The sequence below is a fragment of the Babylonia areolata genome, chromosome 8 (assembly GCF_041734735.1).
Source record: "Babylonia areolata isolate BAREFJ2019XMU chromosome 8, ASM4173473v1, whole genome shotgun sequence".
NCBI classification, from domain to species: domain Eukaryota; kingdom Metazoa; phylum Mollusca; class Gastropoda; order Neogastropoda; family Buccinidae; genus Babylonia; species Babylonia areolata.
In genome coordinates, this window is record NC_134883.1 from 20770171 (window position 1) to 20784730 (window position 14560).

The following is a 14560-nucleotide window of genomic DNA, read 5'->3' on the forward strand; positions in this document are numbered from 1 at the left end:
CTGTTCTGATTTAACGTACTTAGGACACCACCTACTAAGCCCCCTACTAATGACAGTAATGGCTTAGTCGCGGAGCCAGACTGAGTGAGCATCCCCTCCAGAGTGGAGACCACCAACACGTCCCTCAAACAACAGCCCCCCATGAATCTGCCGACACTGAAGACATTGACAGGACTCATCCCAAGCACAGAAGTGGAGGGGTATCGAAACTGAGGTCACCATGAGAGCAGGGCATGAAAGGCCACAGACTTTGAGACTGTTTTGTTTATATTGATGATGATGGAGGAGGACGATGACGATGTTGCTATGGAGGTCCATTTGGTTTGGGACTGCGTGACAAGGCTGTACTCTACGCTTCCTGTCATAATGATATCCCGGCGTTAACCAGGCCCGAGAGATACAGACACTTGCAGTGTTGGTCAAGTAATTAGAGCAACACACCCAAAGACGCATCCTTGAAGTGGATGACACTCGACTGTGTGGTCCCAGTCTCCCCATTTAAGCCCACAGCACACTCAACTCTGGGTAGGAGCCGGCCACAGGCCGAAAAACCCACCTCCACTGGGATTCGAACCCGCGTCCTCCCAGCCATCAGTCCGCGACGCTAGCCACTTCGCCACGGCGGCTGGTCACAGGGAACTATTTATATTAGGTTGCCAGAAGACCACACATCAGAGGAGACCCTGCACTGCTGCTGAGTCACTTTGGTGGTGCTCAGTAGTGCCTGTTCTGATTTAGCAGGACACCTCCTGCTAAGCCCTCTACTGAAAACAATAATTGCTTAGCTGCAGAGCCAGACTGAGTGAGGGTCTCCCTCAGAGTGGAGACCACCACCATGTCCCTCCATCAACAGTCCCCCATGGATCTGCTGACACCAAAGCCTGTAACAGGACTCACCCCAAGCATGGAAGTGGATGGGGATTGAAACTGAGGTCACCCATGAGTGCAGGGCTTGAAATGCCACAGAAATTGGGGATGATGTTTTTTTCTGTATTGTTGATAAATGATGATGATGACATGCTGTGCGGTCTGTTTTAGGTTTCGAACAAAATGACAAGGCTGTACTCAAGTCTTCCTGTCAAAATGATATCCTGGCATTAACCATGCCTGAGAGATGCAGACACTTGCAGTGTTGGTCAGGAAATTTGAGACACCCAAAGATGCATCTGTGAAGTGGATGATGCTCGACTGGTTCTGGTCTTCCCAGTTAAGCCCCATAGCACACTCAGCTTTGGGGTCCTGTGAATGTTGAATTTGAAACAGACGTTCTCTTTCTCTCTCTCTCTCACTTCCCTAATTAAATCTTGATCATTCTCTTTCTCTGTAGTCAAGTCTTGGACCTGTGCTGAAAAATGTTCCATTTTTTGTTTTTCATTTTCAGATGAACTGCCTGTGGCTGGATTCTGAAACTTGATTCTCAGCAAACTCCAAAACAGTCAAGATTCTGATACGACATAACTGTTCCCTACAGTACGGCAAGCAGTTACACTTTGATTTGGACATGTGAAGTGAATGTGTGGTCCATGATCAGTCTTTCTGAAACATTGCCAACATCTCCCACCATGTCTGGTGCAAGGCTGCGCTTTGTGTTGAGTGTGAAGGTGAATAACTGCCTGATGTTTGTAATGTTAGAAAAAAAATGTAAAAAAAACAACAACAGAAAGACCCAAAGATGTAAATATAAGCACACGTTTATGTGCTTACATGCACTCGTTTAGGATGGTTTTAAGGGTGTTTTTGTGGGTAATTTGGCTACCCATTGTGTGTGTTTGTGTGTGTGTGTGTGTGTGTGTGTGTGTGTGTGTGGTTATGTTGTTTAAATGGCTAGAAAACAATACACGTACCCACAAATTTTGATAACATATGTTGGCGTGCATTCAACCTAAAATTCACTGTCAGAAATCTGTTGTGTCAAAATAGTATTTGTGTGTGTGTACGGTTATGTTGTTTAAATGGCTAGAAAGCAATACATGTACCCACAAGTTTTAATAACATATGCTGACGTGCATTCAACCTAAAATTCACTGTCAGAAATCAGTTGTGTCAAAATAGTATTGCAATATTGTATAATAGAATACATTGCAATTAAAGAAATTGCCAAAAACAAACAAAAACAAAAACCGAAAACAAAAATACAATATAATTCCATACTGTACAAAAAATAAAGCATTTATTTGTATAAATACTGTATAATACAATATAGCATTTGGCACGAAGTGCGTTTGCTAGTACAGTCTAATCAGTGTTGAGTTGTTTTTCTTTCTTTCTTTTTTATTTAAAAAAAATCAAATCAAATCCCAGGGTGATAAGTCTAAAGTTTTCATGGTTATGCAGCCATGAATATTTTTTAATTTTCTTTTCTTTTCTAGAAGTTTTATCCAAGCTTACTGGTGAAATTTGTTGCCTTGTTGCTTTTCTGAATTATGTTCATGTGGAATTATTCACCTTCCTGCACAGTTCTTTTTGAAGTATTTTTCAAAGATCAAGTCAGGTTTTTGCTCTGGATGAAAAAGACAAGTCTCAAGGGATCAGATCAGTGTCTGAGAACCCCTAAAAACGGAGTATGGCTGCCTACATGGCAGGGTAAAAAACGGTCATGCATGTTAAAATCCACTTGTTTACAAACGAGTGAATGTGTGATTTGCAGCCCATGAAGAAGAAGAAAAATGTCTGCACAATATCAGATCTGGGATGATTAGAATGAGAGAAAAAAAAGCAGTATCATTAAATGAAATATTTTTCAGTGGATGCAAAGAAACTAATGATGAAACAAGTTCTAAAATGCCTTCATATAACTCAAATGACTGTATGTGCATGACGAATCTAATTTGTATCATGGCATGTGTGTTTGGAGGAGATAAGAAAAAGGAGACTAGGAAAAAAATGTCTCTATTTCCCAGCCATGTTTTGGAAGACTTGTTAAGCTATTGTTAAAGTCTTCCAAGACATCAGAGAATATATATGAATATCTGCCTATGTCACCAATCTTGCCAAGCAAAGTTAGCATTGAAAAAAAAGTTGCACACAGTGTTTTGTGATTTTGCACCTATGTTAAGGTGGTGATTATGGCGTGTTCAGAATTTGTTGTTCTTTCTTGAGGGCAGACATTCCATCATATATACAGAGAGTAGATTTAAAATTTTTTTTTATTGAGCAGAGAAATGCACATATTCTGAAATACGTTTTTAATACTTACACATGCATGAACATGCACATGCACATGCATGTGCACACACACACATGCACACACGTGCACATCACACACACACACACACACACCAAAAAGCAAGCACATTTTTTTTTAATATGTAAATCAGTTCACCAGCTGCCTCAGGGCTTGTGTTTTAATCATCCTGTTCTTCCTTTTTACTTATTTGTTTCTTTATTTTTACTCTTAAAAAAAATTACAAGTGTTTGCACATGTTCTGTAAGTGCGATTCAAGTATAAACATCCCATTTGTTGTTTTTTTTTATGTAACTGCCTGTTTATGTGCATTTTATTTTACATAACTGCCATTTCATTACACATGCACAAACACACACACACATGCACACATGCATGCTTGCACACATGCACGCACGCATGCATGCACTAAAAAGCAATTATATTTAACATGTTTAAGTTGCTTGATGTTTATTTATGATGTGGATGTGAAGGGGTGAGAGTGCAAAAGTGGAGGGTAAGCACCGATCATTGTTTCAGTAGTAATTGCGGGCTGGTTTTCCCTGCACTCGGATATATGTGATGCCGCACGCGAAAATAATGGGTAAGTCGCTGGAGTAAATTTCACACAACACGCTGTGAAAGTGACAAGGGGTGAAAATATCAAATTTGAGTTTTTTGGTTATTCAGATTCTATGATTCTTTTTCTATTAAATTTCCAAATATTATAAAGAAATATAAAGTATTAGTGCTTTATTTTGATGTTTTCCCATTGGGAATTGGTGATCAGGAGTGGGAAACAGCGAACTCGTTTGCCCCAATTTTCTCAGAAGTATGTTTGTGATCATCACGAGACTCAAATGCATGTATCTCAGAAACTGATAAAGATACTTGAATTCTGTTTTCTGTGTGTTATTCAGAATTCTCTCTACTTTCAGATAAAAGAATAATATCATTTTGTGAATTTTGACCATTATCCATGATTTTCGCATGGACCATCACATATATCATTTACTTGTATACACCGGAAATTCGAGTATATACTGTAAACTGCTAATCAGGCGGAATCCCTGAGAGCCGTGGAAGACAGAGAGGGGTGGAGGAAAATGGCGGCGGTGTCTTCACTGGTGCTCCCAATGACGTCGACAGAAGTCAAGGGATTAGTGTTAGTGCTACTGTAAACTATTTTGTTAGCGCCCACCCCCATTTTGATCACATTTTCCCTCCTAAAGTTGTGGTTGGGCATTTTACTGGGTAGTTTTCCCTTTGCGGGAGCTCGTTATTTTATTTAGTTTCATGATAAAGTGCAGGCCGGGCTGGGAGTGAGAACAAAATGGTTAGTAAAACAAGATACTGCATCATGGAGTAACACCATGCCCTCACTTGGTTTTTCACTTATCTGTTTATTTACTTTTGTGTCTTATTTATTTTACTTTTGATAACCTCCGTCATTCTGATTCCCTCGCATCTTTTAAATCTCGTCTCAAAACTCACCTTTTCCCTCAGCAATAAGTTCAATTGTGGCAGTTCCACAACTACATGCATGTATATGAATGTGTATTGTGTGTGCGTGTGTTTATGTAAGTTTGTGCCTGCCTATGTGTGCGTATGTGTTAGGGTAGCTGTTAGATACACATGTATGTTAAAATGTATGTATGCAGTGTGTGTGTGTGTGTGTGCGTGCGTGCGTGCGTGCGTGTGTGTGTGTGTGTGTGTGTGTGGTCACATTTTGGTGTGTGTATGTAACATAGATATAATGTTTTATGTTATCAAAATCGTTTTTGTAAAGCACCTAGAGCAGATTTCTGGATAGTGTGCTATATAAGTATCCATTATTATTATTATTACTTCATTTATTTTTTATTTTCCTTCCAAGCCTGACTGAGCGCGTTGTGTTGCGCTGCTGGTCGGGCATCTGCTTAGCTGAATGATGTGGTGTGGTATATATATATATGGATTTGTCTGAAACGCAGTGATGCCTTCTTGTTGGTTTTTTCAGCAACACTTGGACATGGGTGTCTATTCTTTGTCTAAACCTGCACTGCTTTGCAGAGCAGCATAATCACAAATAGCACAACCAGTGATCATTAGTTCAAAACAGTTTTCTTGTGTGGTTTTTATTTTCAAATTAGAGGGGTGGGGGAGGCCGACATTTACAAGATGTTTTACCCTATGCACAGCTTTTAACCCTAGAATGGGGAGTGAATGTTTACAAGGTAGTTTTACAGTATATCAAGTCTGGAGGCATTATTAAATCTGGCAACAGTCATTGCTAACATGTGTGTAAATATTACCCATTTGTATGTACATCTGGGTTTATTGTACCTAAAAATTGAACAATTATGCTTCAATTTTTCTTGTTCAATGTCATATCTGAGTAATGATGAAAACAGGTCGGTTTTGAATTTGCATGTTTTTTTGTGTTTTTTTGTTGTTGTTGTTCTTGTGTTGTTGTTTTTTGTAATAGTTTTTGGATGTTGTAATAATGTTGTTCCTAGGCTAGGGCTTGAAGTGGGACATTGAAGGTAGTGTGTTTGTGTGTGTGTGTGTGTGTCTGTGTGTGTGTGTGTGTGTGTGTGTGTGTGCCAATTTGCATGTGTTTGTTTGTGTGTGTGTGTGTGTGTGTGTGTGTGTGTGTGTGTGTGTGTGTGTGACATTGAGGGGGTGGTTGGGCGGATGGGTGGGTGTACGTGTGTGCATGTCTAACATGCTCAGTTTAAGAAAAGTCAGAGGAAGAGACAGCCTTTCTGTGATACCATAACAGCTTGCTGCTAGTGTTTTTAGGTGTGAGTGAGTTGCTATAGTCTTTCTGTGCACACTCAGATTACTTTGTAGCTGTCTCTATTCGTGGAATGTGCGCTTGGGTCTGTCTGTCTGCCTCTGTGAGATGCTATATTCTTTCTATGTATTGCTAGAATTACTTTATAGCAATTGACTGTCTCTGTTTGTGGAATATATGTTTGTCTGTCTGTCTCTGTGTGTGCAGGCATGCATGTGGATTCAGTGTAATTCATGTTCAATTCGTGACATCAAGAATTTAGTCTCTTTTTATTAGAATGTGATGGGTATCTCTGAACTCTATAATGCTTCATTTAGAAAACTCAGCACAGTCTGTAGGTTATAGTACGACAGCTTCATAAAATGCCTTGACAGTGCCTGTTGGTTTTAGGGTAAGTTCACTTGATGTTGAACACACAGGTTTTAAGATAGTTCAGCAGTGCGCCTTCGTGTGTAGTTATTTTAACCCTGTACAGTCATGTAATCAGTTTTGCACATTTTAATTGAAATATGAATATGTACAGGTTTAGGTTTGGAGTCAGTCATTGGTCATTTGACGCATACAAATATGAAATGACCCAATGATGTGTCAGCCAGCCGGTCACACTTGACATTGATTTTACAGGAACGGGTCAGACCAAAAGGCCTCTGGTAGGTTTCTCTCAACCTCCTGCAACATAACAGTGACTGCACAGAAAACCAGCTATGACGCTTTCACAAAGCCATCGTTGCTTGTGTGTTGTGAACTGCATTGGTACACAGCACTAGTGTGTGTGTGTGTGTGTATGCATGTGTGTGGGTGTGTGTGCTTGTGAGTGTGTGTGTGTGTGTATGCGTGTGTGTGTGTGTATGCGTGTGTGTGTGTGCATGCATAAAGGGTGTGCATGCGGGTGCAGCACAGACTAAGACCGAGTGAATCAGCACTCTTTGCAGGCTGGTCAACACTGGAGTTGCCATGAACTCAAATCAGTTTCAAGGCACACATGCACGCACGCACACACATACACACACACGCGCGCGCATGTGTATTGTCACTTAGACATACACGAATGCGTAATCAAGAAGTGGTATACACGAATGCGTAATCAAGAAGTGGCAAATCTCAGCTGGAAATTTACCATCCAGCCCCAAACTTCGAAAAGCATCCTTGCTGTCTTTTACATCATAGGAAATGCAGTCTTATGCAGAGGTCTGCCATGAAGACCGATTTCCCCAGAACACTTACTGCCCTCTCCGTTTTATCAGTTTGTTTCCTGACATCTGTCGGAACACTATTTTTCAGTTCAGATCAGACTGCGCATTACACGTCCTGGTGGTGGGCTCGTGTATATCTGTGTGTGCAGGCAGGAAGACTGGATTTAGAAATGGGTGCATGTTCAATTCAGTTCAGTTCAATTCAAAATACTTTATCGTCTGCTTCAACCGAAACAGAAAATTATCTTTCGGCTCATTTAAAATGCCCGTCATCAAGTATCAGAGAAAAGAGAAACTAATAACTGACACACCCTTCACTGATCACCCTGCACCCATCAGTTATTATGTGAAAAGAAAAACATTTGGGTAAGATAATATTACATTATGGTTTAGAGTGAAACAGCTCTGTGTGTGTGTGTGTGTGTGTGTGCTTGCATAGGTTTGTGTGTGTGTGCACGCGTGTGCGTGTGTGTGTTTGCCTGCGTGTGTGAGAGTGTGTGTGCACGTATGTGCGCGTGAGTATGTGTGCATTTCAATCATTATAAAAAGGAAAATGTTCAGTTGGATAATTCTAACATTTAAAAAGTGTGTGTGTGTATGTGTGTGTGCGCATGGTTGCATGAGTGATGTGTGTGTGTGTGTGTGTGGTCTGTTTCAAGGTAATTTTCCCTGATTCAGAATAGTGCAAGTGCACATATATATGCATGTATGCTTGAACAGGATCATTTCCTTTGCAGCAGTCAATGACAACAATAACGAAAACGGCAACAAGATCAACGAAGACACACACACACACACACACACACACACACACACACATACATACACACATTTAAGCCATTCCATGTGTGTGTGTATACAAAAGCCGGAGTGTGATAGACAGTGAACAAACACACTGTGTGGTGGGTCAGGGAGCATGGAGGGTTGACAATGGAGGAGGCTTCTTCTTCTTCTTCTTCTTCTGCGTTCGTGGGCTGCAACTCCCACGTTCACTCGTATGCACACGAGTGGGTTTTACGTGTATGACCGTTTTTACCCCGCCATGTAGGCAGCCATACTCCGTTTTCGGGGGTGTGCATGCTGGGTATGTTCTTGTTTCCATAACCCACCGAACGCTGACATGGATTACAGGATCTTTAACGTGCGTATTTGATCTTCTGCTTGCATATACACACGAAGGGGGTTCAGGCACTAGCAGGTCTGCACATATGTTGACCTGGGAGATCGTAAAAATCTCCACCCTTTACCCACCAGGCGCCGTCACCGTGATTCGAACCCGGGACCCTCAGACTGACAGTCCAACGCTTTAACCACTCGGCTATTGCACCCGTCAATGGAGGAGGCAGAAAGGGGTATTTTCCCCCGACCCATTAATTTTGAAACTGACCCATTGATTTTGGTGGTGAACAGGTCAAATGACACACAGACTCCCGAACCAAACCTAAATGCTGCATGTGTCTATTTGCTCATAAGCTTGTGTCTTCCCAGTCATATAATTTATCAGAAAAAGCAAGAAAAATATTTTTACTGACTCGTGTGAATTCAAAGAAAGGACAGCAACGTTCACTGGCTATTAACTCTTGTCGTGTAAGTCAAGGAAGGGATGTTAACAAATATTGTACATGGAAATACTTGTCTCCCAGCAGAGTTATTCAAATGTTATTATGTCCCCTGTTTTCGCTCATCAGATGTTGTTCTGTTCCCTGTCATTATATATTTTTGCGTTACATTCCTTTGAACGAGATTAAAAAGCTCAGTTTTAAGATGGATCAGATACTTGATGAAAACTATCAAAGCATTCTTGAATTGCTTGCATGCTGTAAATGCGAACTTTAATGCCACACTCACTTTCGATTATGTGCATGCAAGAAATCAGCTTTGAACCGACCAAATTTCAGGATATCAGTGGTGTATCGTGTTTAGTACAGCAATACGTATATGATGATAATGCACCTGGGCATTTTAGCTGAGACAGATTTTCTTACCACATTCTGTACTGTACTGTTTGTGTAATTTTTGACTTGAGGTACGTATGATCTATTTGGAGGATTTGTGGGTGTTAGAGATTTGATGACCTGACTGTTGCATTGTCATATGGAGGACTTTATTATTATTGTTGTAATCAAGTGTGTATTGTTCTAGTGTTCCAAAATGGGATGTCACAAAATTTGTTACAATTTGTACATAAAATATATTTATAAACGTGAATTGAACAGAAATATAATTTCAGTGTATACCCCTCCATAATAGAGACAAACAGGTTCATATTTAGTGGTCTGTTTTTTTTTGTGTTTTTTTTTCTTCAAAATAGCAGTTATTAAAAGATATGCTATTGAGATATAGGGCTGCTTGTATATGTATACAGTAACATAAACCACTGCTTGTATCAAACAAATCATACCTGATCTATTGCTTCATTGTAAGGTGTTCGCAACTCTTGATTTTGCCCCAGTGTGGAGGTGCTTGCATTGCTCATTGTTTATCCATGCCACTAATTGTTGAATCTTTTTCGAATTTGGGACCAAACAATGCTTGGTCACTTGTCTTGAATATAAATGTGATTGATGAAGTTATGTTTGGTAGTGTATTGAAGTTTTTTAAACCAGTCACTTCTCTTAGAAATAACATATGAAATTATGTTTGATAGTATATTGTTGTTGTTTTTTCTTATTCCTCAGTTCTTGTTATCTTTTGTTTGTTTCTATTTAATCATGTAGGATACTTTGGTCAGGTCTGAAATCCAGTTGTCTCATCTCATCAGTATTTCTCTGATCTTTGAATGATGAATCACTCATTGGCTGGATTATCCAGAAATCAAATTTTTAACTTTTCATGGGCAAATTGATTCAATCTTGCATTTCATCTTGATTTTACGGTCGCTAAAATCTGATCCAGGAGTTATTTTGATGTCCCAGGCAGGCCTTTATTTTGATTGACGCACAGGGGTTGACTATTGGATCCCAGTCGAAACTTGGTGGTAATTTTCTACTGACACAATTATATATTTCATGTGCCTGTGGGAGCAGTGGCGGAGTACAATCACGTCGCCTGTATGAAATGATTCTGTGATTGTTAAATTCAGTCTCCAACTGTGATCATCAAAAAGCTGAACCCGACAGAGTCATTAACTAACCACGTTACGTCAAAGATGTGTGCCATTCCTGCTTACCTGTCATGTTTTTGCCTTTGCCATAATGATACCTATGCATTGATTTCAGGTTGTGTCGTTGATAATCACTCTCTGCCACCATCTTTTTGATTCCTTAATCAGTTAACACTCAATATTTTATTGTTTGAGGGTCCCATGCACACGGAGGCCTGTCTTTGACATGTATCTAATCAGCCATTCCATCATTCTTGCACACAATAATCACAGGAGTTCACTGTTTTTGATGAAAATATATATATATATATATATATATATTTTTTTTTTTTTTCTTTTTTCAAGACAGTCTTGAATTGTTGGCCCCCCCCACCCCTCCCCCCCCTTTTTTTTTTTAATGGACTTGGTAGTTGGGCATTCTTATTATTTTGTATTCCTTTTTTTGTGTCAAGGACATGCAAGATGCCCCCCATTTTTTTTTTTTTCTGGTTTGTGTATGCCTGTTTTTATGTATAATTTTGTGTACTGTGAATAATTATTTTTGTGTTCAGGTTATTTGGTTGGTTTGGGACAAAAAGGTTGACAGGATGGTCAACATCAGAGGCATTTCCTTGGTGTTAGTGCATGAATATCACTGTAGTTGTGCCTAGGTTTCTTTTTCAGGTTTCTGTCTTTTCAGGTTCTAAGGTATCAGTAAGGATGAGCAACATTGATAATATAACATGCATACTTTAATACTGCATGTAATCCCCCCCTGGCATGTGGAGCTACAGTGAAGACCAGCCACTTTTGTCTGTTTTGGGACAGTATCTGAATGGTACCCCAGGTGTGCTTCAGGGTGGGTGAGTTCTCCTTCAGCTTTCTGCCCCACATGTTCTTTGGCCTTCCTGTCTTGCGCCTACCTTCCAGCGTCCAGTGAAGGGCTGTGCAGAGGTGCTCTTCACATGACACGTTCATTGCCTTTGCCTTCTCCTTGTTCTCTTTACTGCACTGGGCGAGTAGTCGTTGACTGGAGATGGTATTGGGCTGGAAGATTTGCAGCATTCTTCTGAGGCTTTTTGTTTGGAAGGTTGACATCTTCGTCAAAAAGATTTAAAAAATAAAGGAGGTAATATTTCCATGAGAACTTCATAGCCTACATTCCAGAGAAGAGAATAATTATGGTCAGCATCTGATTACCCTTTGTACAGTGAAAAGAATGTGCATGAAATGCATGGCCTCACAATCACCCAGTGTTTCCCCGAGAATTTACATCTACATTCCTGTGGAGAACGAGAGAAGGGGAGAGAGAGGGGCAGCTTTTGATATGGTTTTACTTTGCGGAGGGGAGGGGGAGGGGGGAGCGGGTGGATGGTTTGCAGTATTCTTGTAGCATTAACAAGTGTGTGCTGGTGTGCATTTGGTGCTATTTATAAAATGTGACAAGACTTTCCACCATGTGGAAATGGAAATCTGTCAAGATGAAAACTGTGACACACAAATGTCCGAAGAGAAATGTTGAGAATTTCATCTCATTTGTTGCCTTCTTTGTTGTCATAATCATGTCACATGCCATGTCAGTTTTGTGTGTACATATTTTTTCGAATGTACACATTTTTGAGTGTTTCTTGTGTCATCATTGTTTTCTTCACATTGTACAGATCAATCATTATGTCAGTAATTTCATGGAGAAAAATGGATGTACAAGCATTTATTCCACAAATTGTGTGTATATATATATATATATATATATATATTTTTTTTTTTTATGGCACAAACTATAGGTGGTAAATAGACATATAATATCTTGTGACTTTTTTTGTAGAAATTTATCTGGATTTAGTGAGGAGTGTTGTAACATTATACAGCAAACAAGTGCAGTGTCTTTATTCACCTACAAAAAGCACTCAACCTCTGTCATTCACCGTCAGCTTGCACTTTGGCAAATACAGAGGTACAAACAAACTGGGTGCCTTTGTGGCAGCAAAAGGTGCTGCATTTACTTACTCTTTTGTCTTGTTTTGCATGTTTACATTCACATTCCATTCTTTCCAAGATTCTTTGATGCTCTTCGGTGTTTTTCAGTGAAATTTGCAGAGCTTGAACCTGATTTCTGAATTCTGAACTGTACTCTCTTTTGAACTGCAGTGGAGTACACATATTTAAACCTCAGTTTTTCACAGTTAGAAATAGGGAAACGGTTGATAAAGGAACCATGAATATAAAAATTCCATCATAATCAACGAATAAAAATAGTATTAATCTTGTCTGTCAGATAAAAACTAATATGTAGAATAAAGCCATGCTTTTTTTTTTTTCAATTTAAATTGGAAAAAAAGACTGTCAGATATTTGTACTTTTTTAAAATATTTTTTATCAAACCAGATGAAAAGTGGTAGCTTTTACATGGGTCTTATCAAGTGTTTGCAGCTTGAACTGTTTACATCTGACTTTTGGAAGCAGATATTAATCAAGATGGATGAACTACACTGGTGTTGAAATGAAGTCTCACATCCATGGATCTTTTACCCTGCTGGATTTGCACCTGTCTGGCAAGTAAATGTGTGGCTGAAGATGGAGAGGGGTGGGGTGGTTGAGGGGAGTCGGGGGTGGGGGGAATCCACACAGTAATTGGATGTGGAGGAGGATGGTAGGATGGGAGGGAAATAAACACACTATCCAGTTATGACAGCTTCACATGAATTTAATGATTTTACATTAGAAAAATTATTACATTGATGCGGACAGATATTTCCATTCTGCGGCAGTGTTTTGCATACTGGAAGGGGATGGAGATTTCCGTTCCAGGGCACTTAAGGGGTTAAAGCAAGAAGGGCATTGAGGTGGATCTAAGTTTTCCCTCATCAGCTTTTCTTCTTTAAAATCTGTATTTGTTCGCTGTTCTTGTTTTTGGTTTCTTTCTTCATGACTGGGTTAACATACGTGCCAACTGTTCAAGAGACGTGCTTTGATAGACTTTAGAAAAGGCTTGAGATTTCCAAGAATTCTGTTTTTAAAAGCAGCAGTGGGGCATCATCACAGAAGAGATTGTTTTAGATGGTTTAATTGCAAACAGTGTTGTTTGGTCAGTCAGTGTTAACTATCAAACCATGGATAGATCAGCGACGCCTTTGACAAATCTGCAGTTACCACAAATAAGCATGTTCATTTTTATCAGTCAGGTTTTATTTGAAGTAAGTTTTAAAATACATTTTGAAGGAACTATGGTCAATGCATTATCAGTGCATTTAAATCTATCTTGACCTTTTTTCTGCTTTGAAATCTATCAACAGATGAACAAATGAATGAGAGAGAGGGAGAGTTTTTCATAGGGAGAAAGACCATATTTGTTTGATTGATTATATCTAATTAATTTCTTTTTATGATTTATTACTTGCTTTGATTTACAATTAAACTTTTGACTGTGATCTTTATTACATATTGTGGTGTAAATGCAAGATGTTTGTATTAAAGTTAGCTGAGCTGTATGTCTTGATCTTCACATTTGTTTGTAAGTTTTGCATGCACATTCCAAACAAAGCATTAAAAAAACTGGATTTATCCAACCACAATTTCTAGATGATTATTAAGTGGTGTGTGAGAGTGTTTCAAAACTGACCCACATCTTATATGTTTATTTAAATCATTAACTTTTGCTGATGAGTATGCTTTATCAGTGAAGAGTTTTTACCTCAAGTTTTCAGGTTAGCATTCTTCATTTTAATCTCTTCCACTTTGTACTGCATTGATGGGCGCAATATCAGAGCTGTTAAATCGTTTGACTTTCAATCTTAGGGTCCCATGTTCAAATCTTGGTAATGGCGCTTGGTGGGTAAAGGGTGGAGACATTTTTGATCTCCTAAGTCTAGATAATGTGCAGACCTGCTAGTGCTTGAACCCCCTTCATGTGTTTTCGCATGCAGAGTATCAAATATGCATGTTAAAGATCCTGTAATCCATGTCAGTGTTTGGTGGGTTATGGAGACATGAAAATACCCAGCACACATCAGCCATGACAGAATCATCGGCAAGTTGATACTGGTCATGTGGTGGTGGTATGTGTCCATCGAGATCGATGATGACCATCGTTGTCATCCAGCTGGGGGATGGGGGGGATTGTGGTGGGGAGGGGGGGGGGATGCTCATGAGTCTATCTGTGAATGCACAGATGGCTGAATAGTCCAATCTGCGCACGAAATGTTTGCTGACAGTTGGGGCAGACAAAGACAGGCATATCATTGTCAGGGAGCTTGTTTGCCCATGGCTTTATGGCCTGCCTCTTCTGAACAGCTGCAGCAGTCCTGTTGGCCTCGTACAACTTGACGCCTTTGTGCACAGCAGCA

At 39.7% G+C, this 14560-nt stretch overlaps 1 protein-coding gene across 4 annotated transcripts in view; it reads left to right on the forward strand.

The window, feature by feature from the left end:
* Window positions 1-13774, forward strand: part of LOC143284643 (uncharacterized) — a 69060-nt gene extending 55286 nt beyond the window's left edge. For all 4 annotated transcript variants that reach the window (XM_076591518.1, XM_076591519.1, XM_076591520.1 and 1 more), the window contains one exon: window positions 1382-13774. The gene's annotated coding sequence lies outside the window, so the exon portion shown is untranslated. The remainder of the gene's footprint in view (window positions 1-1381) is intronic.
* Window positions 13775-14560: the final 786 nt, after the last annotated feature.